Genomic DNA, 8331 nt, shown 5'->3' with positions numbered 1-8331 from the left:
AGCCATGGAGCCTGCTGAGAAGAGAAGAACATTGATAGCCAGTAGAAATTGAACAGAAAGTACAGAAAGGTAGAGGGCTGCCCTTCTTTTTTAGTTATCATAAATAGGGTTTCCTGATACTGAACAGTGTCCTTTGATGACTGATTCATGATCTAGGCCTTGGCTTTTCAAATTGTTGCTTATAAAAACATGACATGATTCTGTTGGGACAAGCAGTTAGCGTAATGGCTATGTTGCTGGACTCCCATGTAGGTGACCATGGTTCGAGTCCTGGACCCAGTGGCTTAAACTCACACTGGGCACATGTGCATGTGTGCCCAAGATCCCGAGAGGAGAATGGAGGAGAAGGGATTGCGGCATGACCATCCCCCCTGGAGGGTGATTTCTCGCTTTCTGTCTCTATGTCTCTCTCTGTCTAGCGAGTGCACACGCCCTATAGCAAAAAACCTTTCCAAAAAAGAAAAAAAATGATATGATTCTGTTGAACCCATTCTCTGGTGCTTTTCTCTAATGCTCTTCTCTTTAACGGGTTACTTTCTTAGTAGTTAAAAAAAATAGTCCCACCTCTGGAATTAACGTCAAAGAAGTTATGTGTTTTCTCCAAGTTTTATCCTCCCATCTCAAGCATGCTCTTTTTGGCATGATTGACACAGTGCAGGTACTGGTTGGCCAGAGCAGAGTGTCTGGGCATTTGGGGGTGTTCTGGCAATAACATTGGAGAATTTTGGCCTGTAGATCAGCACAGACTGGGTGAACCTCATACGCTTGAATTTCGCTTCCACCTCTTTGGCAGCTTTCTGTTTGTTTTTTTCTTTCTTCCTTTCTTTTCTTTTTCTTTTTTTCTTTTCTTTTCTTTTTTTTTTTTTTTGCTATAGGGCACATTCACTTGCTAGACAGAGACAGACAGAAAGCAAGAAATCATCCCCCAAGGGGGATGGCACACTACAATCCTCTCTCCTCCATTCTCCTTTCAGCATCTTTGGCACGCACGCATATGTGCCCAGCGTGAGTTTAAGCCACCGGGTCAGGGACTCAAACCGCTGTCAACTACATGGAAGTCTAACGACATAGTCATTATGCCAACTGCTGGTTCCTCAGTAGCTTTCTGATATTGCTCCACAGTGACTTTGTAGAACTCTGAGCTCCTCTCCTCCAGTCTAGCCAGCTGCTCTTTGCAGAATACATCCTGTTTCTTTACCACTAGGATCTTTTTCTTCCAGCTGCCTGACTAGGTGCTTTGCCTTAGCTCGCTCCTCCATGCTTGATATCATTCTGTCTCTCAAAAGATGGCCTCTTGCTAACTGCTCATAGGCCACAGCTCGCTCTTGCTCCAGCTCTGTGACTTGTTTAACATTTCTGATTTTCAGATTCTTTCTTGGCTTCCTCAAATGTCAGCTCTTCAGCTACTCTTCTTTTCAAATCTTCATCACAGACAGACAGAATACCACTGAGATTTCAAACCAGATGGAGAGGATTCCTTCATTCTATCAATCACATTTTCTGAAAGCCGGATGCCCTTCACCATTGTGCTGTTCTCATTCTCATCTGCCTCGAAGGTGATTCGGTGAGTGCTGGTAATCCGGTCCACGGCTCCTGCTTCTGACCCCGCAGAGACTTAGTGCAGACCCATGAACACGACACGGCCGGCCCCTGTGCACACAAGCGCATGGAGGCACTGAGCAGCTCCCTCGTATAGCGGGAGCTAGGCTGCCCATTTATCTTTCTATGAACCTGTAAAGTAAAAGCACAGACAGACTTACATCATCTTATAAACATAAGAAACATATATTTTTTAGGTAGAAATGATGAAATATAATTTTTTTCTTAAATTTAGCTAAAACTTCCACAAAAATAAAGGGATTTCAGCACTTCAGATTAATATTTTTTTCTTTATGAAAATTTTTTTCCTTAAGATATCCTAGGACCAGCGGGTGACATAGTGGTTAAGGTACTGGACTTGTGGCCCATCTCTGTTTGAGTCCCAGACTTGGTGGCCTGAAAGTCACTGTGGGCATGTGTGTGTGTGTGTGTGTGTGTGTGTGTGTGTGCGCGTGCAGAAAATCCCAAGAGGAGAATAAAGGAGAAAGTACTGCAGCATGGCCGTCCTTGGTAAGAGGTGATTTATGTCTTTCTGTCCCTCTTTCTCTCTCTCTTTCTTTGGTGAGTGTACACACCCTACAGCAAAAAATATCTCTCTCTCAAAAAAAAAAAAAAAAAAACCGACCTCCTCGTATGGTTAAGGAAATGGATCAGGAAAACAATTAATGGTAGGAATTATTGCTATTGTTAAAGGACATTTCAATGCTAAAATAGATTCACTTCTGTTGTAAAATGTGACATTTGAGTATGCTTACTCTTCCTGCCTCCGCTCTTATTCACCATTATGATTTTTTTCCCAATAAACTTTATGACATTATATTTTGTTATGTAACCATGGGCTGTTTAGCCTTAGTTCTAGCTGCAAATGATTCCATGCTGACCATTAGTTCCTTCACTGTGGCAATTCCATTGCTTATTTTTTTTTATTTTCATTTATCTCTTGGTTGGCTGGAATTCATTCATAAATGCTTTTAAAAAAAGGAAAGAGAAAGAAAGAAAGAAAGAAAGAAAGAAAGAAAGAAAGAAAGAAAGAAAGAAAGAAAGAGAGAAAGAAAGAGAGAGAGAAAGAGAGAGAGAAAAAGAGAAAGAAAAAAGAAAGAAAGAAAGAAAGAAAGAAAGAAAGAAAGAAAAGAAAGAAAGAAAGAAAGAAAGAAAGAAAGAGAGAAAGAAAGAGAGAGAGAAAGAGAGAGAGAAAAAGAGAAAGAAAAAAAGAGGGAAAGAAAGAAAGAAAAAGAAAACTTGTCTGAACATCATTCCTGGATCACTTTTCTTTGGGATTTTGTAAACACTGCTTGACTATCTTCTGGGTATGAAATATCAGTCCTCACTTTCTCTGCGTAGCCCTTGGTTAGCTTGATTTCATCAATACATGATCTTTTTTTAAAAAGAAAGACTCAGTGCTGTATTTCTTAATTTCTTTCTCAAGAGTCTCCAAAGTCTTTTGGGACTTTTGACCTATTGTCTTTGTACTTGAATGACATCTCGGTTGGGTGTAACATTCTTGGATCATATTTTCTTTCCCTTGTAACAGTGCTCCAATGTGTTTTGGCTATGAATGTTAATGGACAAGTCTAAGGCTGGCCAGCTAGGTCTCAGGAGTTTCTCTGCTTGGATGACTAAAGAATTCTTGATTTATTTTCCTTAAAAGTTAATAACAAGCAGAATAAGATTCAATATTCATCATTTTTGGTATCAATTTGCTGGAAAATGTACCTCTATGATTTGGAAGTTTCCTTTTCACTGAATTTCAGAAAAACGTTTTTTTCCTGATGTACATTTGAATGCTTTGGGGTCTTCATTTGCTGGCTTTTTCTTTTTGAGAACATTAACTTTATATCTTTATATCTACTATATGCCCTTCATTGTAAAAGATTTGTAGTTTATCTTTATATTTACTTTTATTATTTTAAGTCATCTTATGTTAGTAATTTATTTCTGACTCTATTTTGCTTCTTGCTGTTTTCAACTTATTTATTGGTTCTGTAATGGTATTATTTTGATGCTCAATTTATTCTTCAGCTCTGTGATCCACCTCAATCTGTTTTTTCCATACCCTGTTTCACCTATTGTTTTATGAAGTTCTTTTTGATGTTCATTCAGTGATTTTTATGTGCAGAAAGGATTATTTATGGGTCATTTGGCTTAAAAATGAATAGTTGACCGATTACACTTGCAATCTTAAAATCCAATTTTTGAGAGTTCACATTTAACCCATAAGTCTTATTGCTCTATTTATAAATATAAACTTGACACAAACAGTCTTATACATTTGTACCACTTTATCTCCCTATTCATTTTTTTTAAAAACATGTCCTTACTCATTTCTATATCCAACAAAGGGGAATAGTTTTACTTTCTCAAGTGGACTAAGATTTCCTGGCCCCGCAAATTCTAGGCATCATGCAGTTATCTACCAGGAGTCAGAGCCCAGGAATCAGGAGCTAAGGCTGCACGCTTGCAGTTGTACTCCTCAATTTATTCTTCAGCTCTGTGATCCACCTCAATCTGTTTTTTCCATACCCTGTTTCACCTATTGTTTTATGAAGTTCTTTTTGATGTTCATTCAGTGATTTTTATGTGCAGAAAGGATTATTTATGGGTCATTTGGCTTAAAAATGAATAGTTGACCGATTACACTTGCAATCTTAAAATCCAATTTTTGAGAGTTCACATTTAACCCATAAGTCTTATTGCTCTATTTATAAATATAAACTTGACACAAACAGTCTTATACATTTGTACCACTTTATCTCCCTATTCATTTTTTTAAAAACATGTCCTTACTCATTTCTATATCCAACAAAGGGGAATAGTTTTACTTTCTCAAGTGGACTAAGATTTCCTGGCCCCGCAAATTCTAGGCATCATGCAGTTATCTACCAGGAGTCAGAGCCCAGGATGCAGGAGCTAAGGCTGCACGCTTGCAGTTGGACTCTGTCCAAGTAAAGAAGTCAGGGACAGTTGTGTAGGTTGTGCCCTGTACAAGGCTGCCTGCAAGACAGCACTATGCCAGGTAAAAAATCCAGCCTATACTTGGGACCAGCAGTTAGCATAATGGTATGTCGCTGGACTCCCACGTAGTGGACCGCGGTTTGAGTCCTGGACCCAGTGGCTTAAACTCATGCCGGGTGCGTGTATGTGCGTGCCCAAGATCCTGGGAGGAGAATGGAGGAGAAAGGATTGCGGCGTGGCCATCCTCCCTGGGGGTGATTTCTCGCTTTCTGTCTCTCTGTCTCTGTCTATCTGGCGAGCACAAGCGCCCTATAGCAAAAAACTCTCAAAAAAAAAAAGAAAAAATCCAGCCTACACTTTGCAAAGGAAAGACCTTAGTAAGGGTATGTGTGAGACGGCAGGAAGGACCATTTTTACTAGTTGCTCTGCCCGAAGGGGTTGCCTTTATTCTAACTGGTGCAGCCAGAAACGCAGCTTATTATTCATCAATTTGTCCTCCTAGAACCGGTGCCCATTTCTCATTTGCACAAAGGCACCTTACCACTAGTGCTCCAGTGTTAATGGTGTCTCCAAGCCATAGATGAAAGTGCTCCACCTTTCTGATCACCAGTGTTGGCTTCTAGGGCAGCAGAAAAGCCCTAACCCTCACTTTTAAGGGAGACTTAGTGTCACAAACCAGCCCATGTGCTCTAGTTCTTCTCTTTCTTAGGTAGATTCTTATTTGCACAGATGGAATTCTGGACTGTGAATCTTTTTAGGGGAAAATAACTCCCTGGCAGCCCAGACTTCAGAGAGAGCATCTTGCTGCTTCTTGGGGAAATGAAAGTAGAGATCTAGGTACTGTGTCCAAAAGGCATTATGTGTAGAAAGACAGGGTCAGAAGGATAAGCTCTTTTCCTCAGGGAACCCCTGGAAGAGTTTCCTGATAAAGGCAGTTGGATTTAGTCTCCCTTACACCTGTGACTTCCTCACCTGTTGCACTTCCTATGCTTTCTGAGTGAAGTCTGAGTAAAGTCTGTCCCCTAGCGGGAGACAGAATTGTCCGCTGCATCCTTCGTGTACGTATTCATTCATCCAACAAACATGTGAGTGCCCAGCTCACCTCCTCAGTCATGGTGAAGAGAAACACTCAGGAACCAGGACCGTGAATTACGATCGTCATCATGAGCAAAGTAGCCCCAGATGGGTCTGACCCAGTGGGTATCTGGGGCTCTCAATGTGTGGGGCCCCATGGTGCCTGTGGGTGCTGGGACTAGCGAACAGGTGATAGGAAAGCCTTCTGTCAACATTTCCCATTCTGGAGATGCAATTGCCTGCTTTCTATCTTCCTAATTTGGGAAGAACTTGTGTCTAATAGAGGGTATTTAATTCTTTAGTTTTAAGAAGCTAAGTGTTTCCCAAGGTTTCAGACAAGAGGGATGGATACAGGGTCATCAGAAATGCAGTCGGACTACAAGGAGGTATGTGGCAATGGCTCTAGTCATGTGTTTTGTTACCACTCATGTTTATAAACACAGAATTTTAGACAGAACAGCCATTTCAACATTTTAAGCTGCTGTTTGTTAGGTCTCTGCTTATAAAGTACTTTGACCTCAGGCCTCATTTTTAGTTCAAATTCCAAAAGCAAAAAAGAACAGAGCAATCTCAGACACACTTATTTGGTGAAGTGCCTGAGCTCGCCACTGCAGCATGTTTGACAGCCTCAGAGCTCAGTGGGGAGTCCTGGGAGAGGACCTAGAAAGGGAAGAATTAAAGAAAGGAAATCACAGCATGGAAATCAAAGGAAGGAAAGGAAATCAAAGAAAGGAAAGCCCAGCATGGAGTGAACTGAATGTGGAAATCCTGCCAAGATCTGTCCTTCCAAAGACATAAGACTAAAATGAATCAGTAAATTTGCTTAGTAATAAAATGCATACGGCTTCTAGCTCATGCTGTCTTTTCTGAAACAGCCATGAATTCTGAACATGTATGTTCATTTGTGAGTTTATCATTCAAGAGCACATCCTTTCTGGTCAATGTGCCTATCCTCGTGGTTACCTATATGTTCCCTAACCTGTGGTTGAACTGGCCATTTCACAGACACCCAAGACTGGTGTTCCACTGCCTGCCACCCTCCTTCCCATGTCCTCTGCCCCACTGTGCCACCTCTGAGCGACTTTAGGCTGAGAACCTTACACTTATCTACAAACCAACTTCAATTTAAAGCCTGCCTAAAATCTGACCTACACATTCACCTCCCAGGAGCAAAAGAGATAAATTCAACATGTTCAACTGCAATGGATTTCAGTTTGTTTCACATTGTATTTACATTTTAGTCTTTATTTCTAGTTTTGAATGAAAAGCTCTTTACTAGGATAACTCCTTTATCATGGACTGCTTTGTAGAAGATCCAAAATAAAATGTCAGGGGCATGATTAGTGTCACTAAAATTCTCTCTAATGAACAGCTGTGTGTTGGGCACGGAGCTGGCACTATGAACACAATCTGAAGGAAACAATCTGAGAGCAGGATTAGAAACAACGTGGCAGGGAGGGTACGTAAGAGGGCTGTCGTGGAGCAAGAAGAGTCAGCCCATCCTTGCCAGATCACCTGTCCCTGCCTAGCATGGCTTTGCTCTGATGAAGGGAGCATAGTGCAGCCACACTGTCCAGGAGTCCTATCAAAGGAGGTAGATTGGACCACCTCCAGGTGATGGCGAGACATAAGTGCAGACCTTGTAGAGGGCTGGCTGACCAGAACCTGCCATGGTGGCAGCACTGTGTACCACAAGGGACCTCCAACATCCTCTAGTGCCATTTTGGAACACAGATGAGAGGAGATCATGCATGGACCTACACATGGACTGAAATCCAGGGACCATGATCACCATAAACCTGTGTGTCAGCACCAACCGAGTGATCTATTGTTCCAGCCAGGAGGAATGATGGCCTCACCAGGCTTCCTGCTGCAACCAGGAGCCATGCATGGCTTGGGATCACTCTGCAGGTATCCAAGCCACTCTAAATATCTATAGGAGATGATGCAGGTTGTGAGACCAAAGCTTGGTAACCCTCTGTAGAGGGAAACCCAGGCCAGGAGTCCTCTTGTTGGGTGAAATGGTAGTACTGCTCCTCACTCCCACACACCAGGAGGAAAGAATAGGTGAGCTCCAGGGGTTGTCAGAGGCTACTGAGAAAAGCTGGCTGGGGATGTGATATGGAAACCCCTAACTGACATGCTGAGAGGTGAACGAAAGCTACCTGTAAGTGTGTCTGTGCTAGGAGCCTCAGACCACACAGGAAGCCACACTACCATCCTCTGATAGTCAGTCTCAGGGCCTCTGCTCAGGGAAACTCTCAAAATGCTTCCCAAACTGCTCACACACTTGATGACAGAGAGGTGGGACTATTTATTATCTGTGGCTACCACGTAAGAATAAGAACAAAATCTAACGATCTTTGTGTTTATCATTCTGAGAAAGACACATGTGAATTAATTTAGGAAGGAGATTTTAGGGCTTAGGCAGTGGCACAGTAATAATGCAACTGGACCCACATGGGAAAGGTCCTGGGTTCATGTCCCAGGAACTCCCTCCATACACTGCATACACAGGGCCTGGACATGCCTGTGATCCAGGCTGGCTGAGACCGGGGTGGGTTGCAGCATGAAGACCTTGTTGGAGGTGCTCATCTCTCTGTTTCTCTGTCTCTCTCTCTCATGGAATACATAAATCAATAAGCTTAAAAATATATATAACATATATGTATTTATATATGGAATATATAATAAATTTTGTAGTTT

The 8331-nt window shown here is 41.9% G+C and overlaps 1 pseudogene; it reads right to left on the bottom strand.

The window, feature by feature from the left end:
* Positions 1-599: 599 nt before the first annotated feature.
* LOC102494470 (uncharacterized) overlaps positions 600-8331 on the bottom strand; it is a 73602-nt pseudogene continuing 65870 nt past the window's right edge.

This window comes from Tupaia chinensis, unplaced genomic scaffold, assembly GCF_000334495.1.
Source record: "Tupaia chinensis unplaced genomic scaffold, TupChi_1.0 Scaffold143584_1, whole genome shotgun sequence".
In the NCBI taxonomy this organism is placed as follows: Eukaryota; Metazoa; Chordata; class Mammalia; order Scandentia; family Tupaiidae; genus Tupaia; species Tupaia belangeri.
Note: the sequence above shows the minus strand (reverse complement) of the source record. Positions and strands in the feature narration are given on the sequence as shown.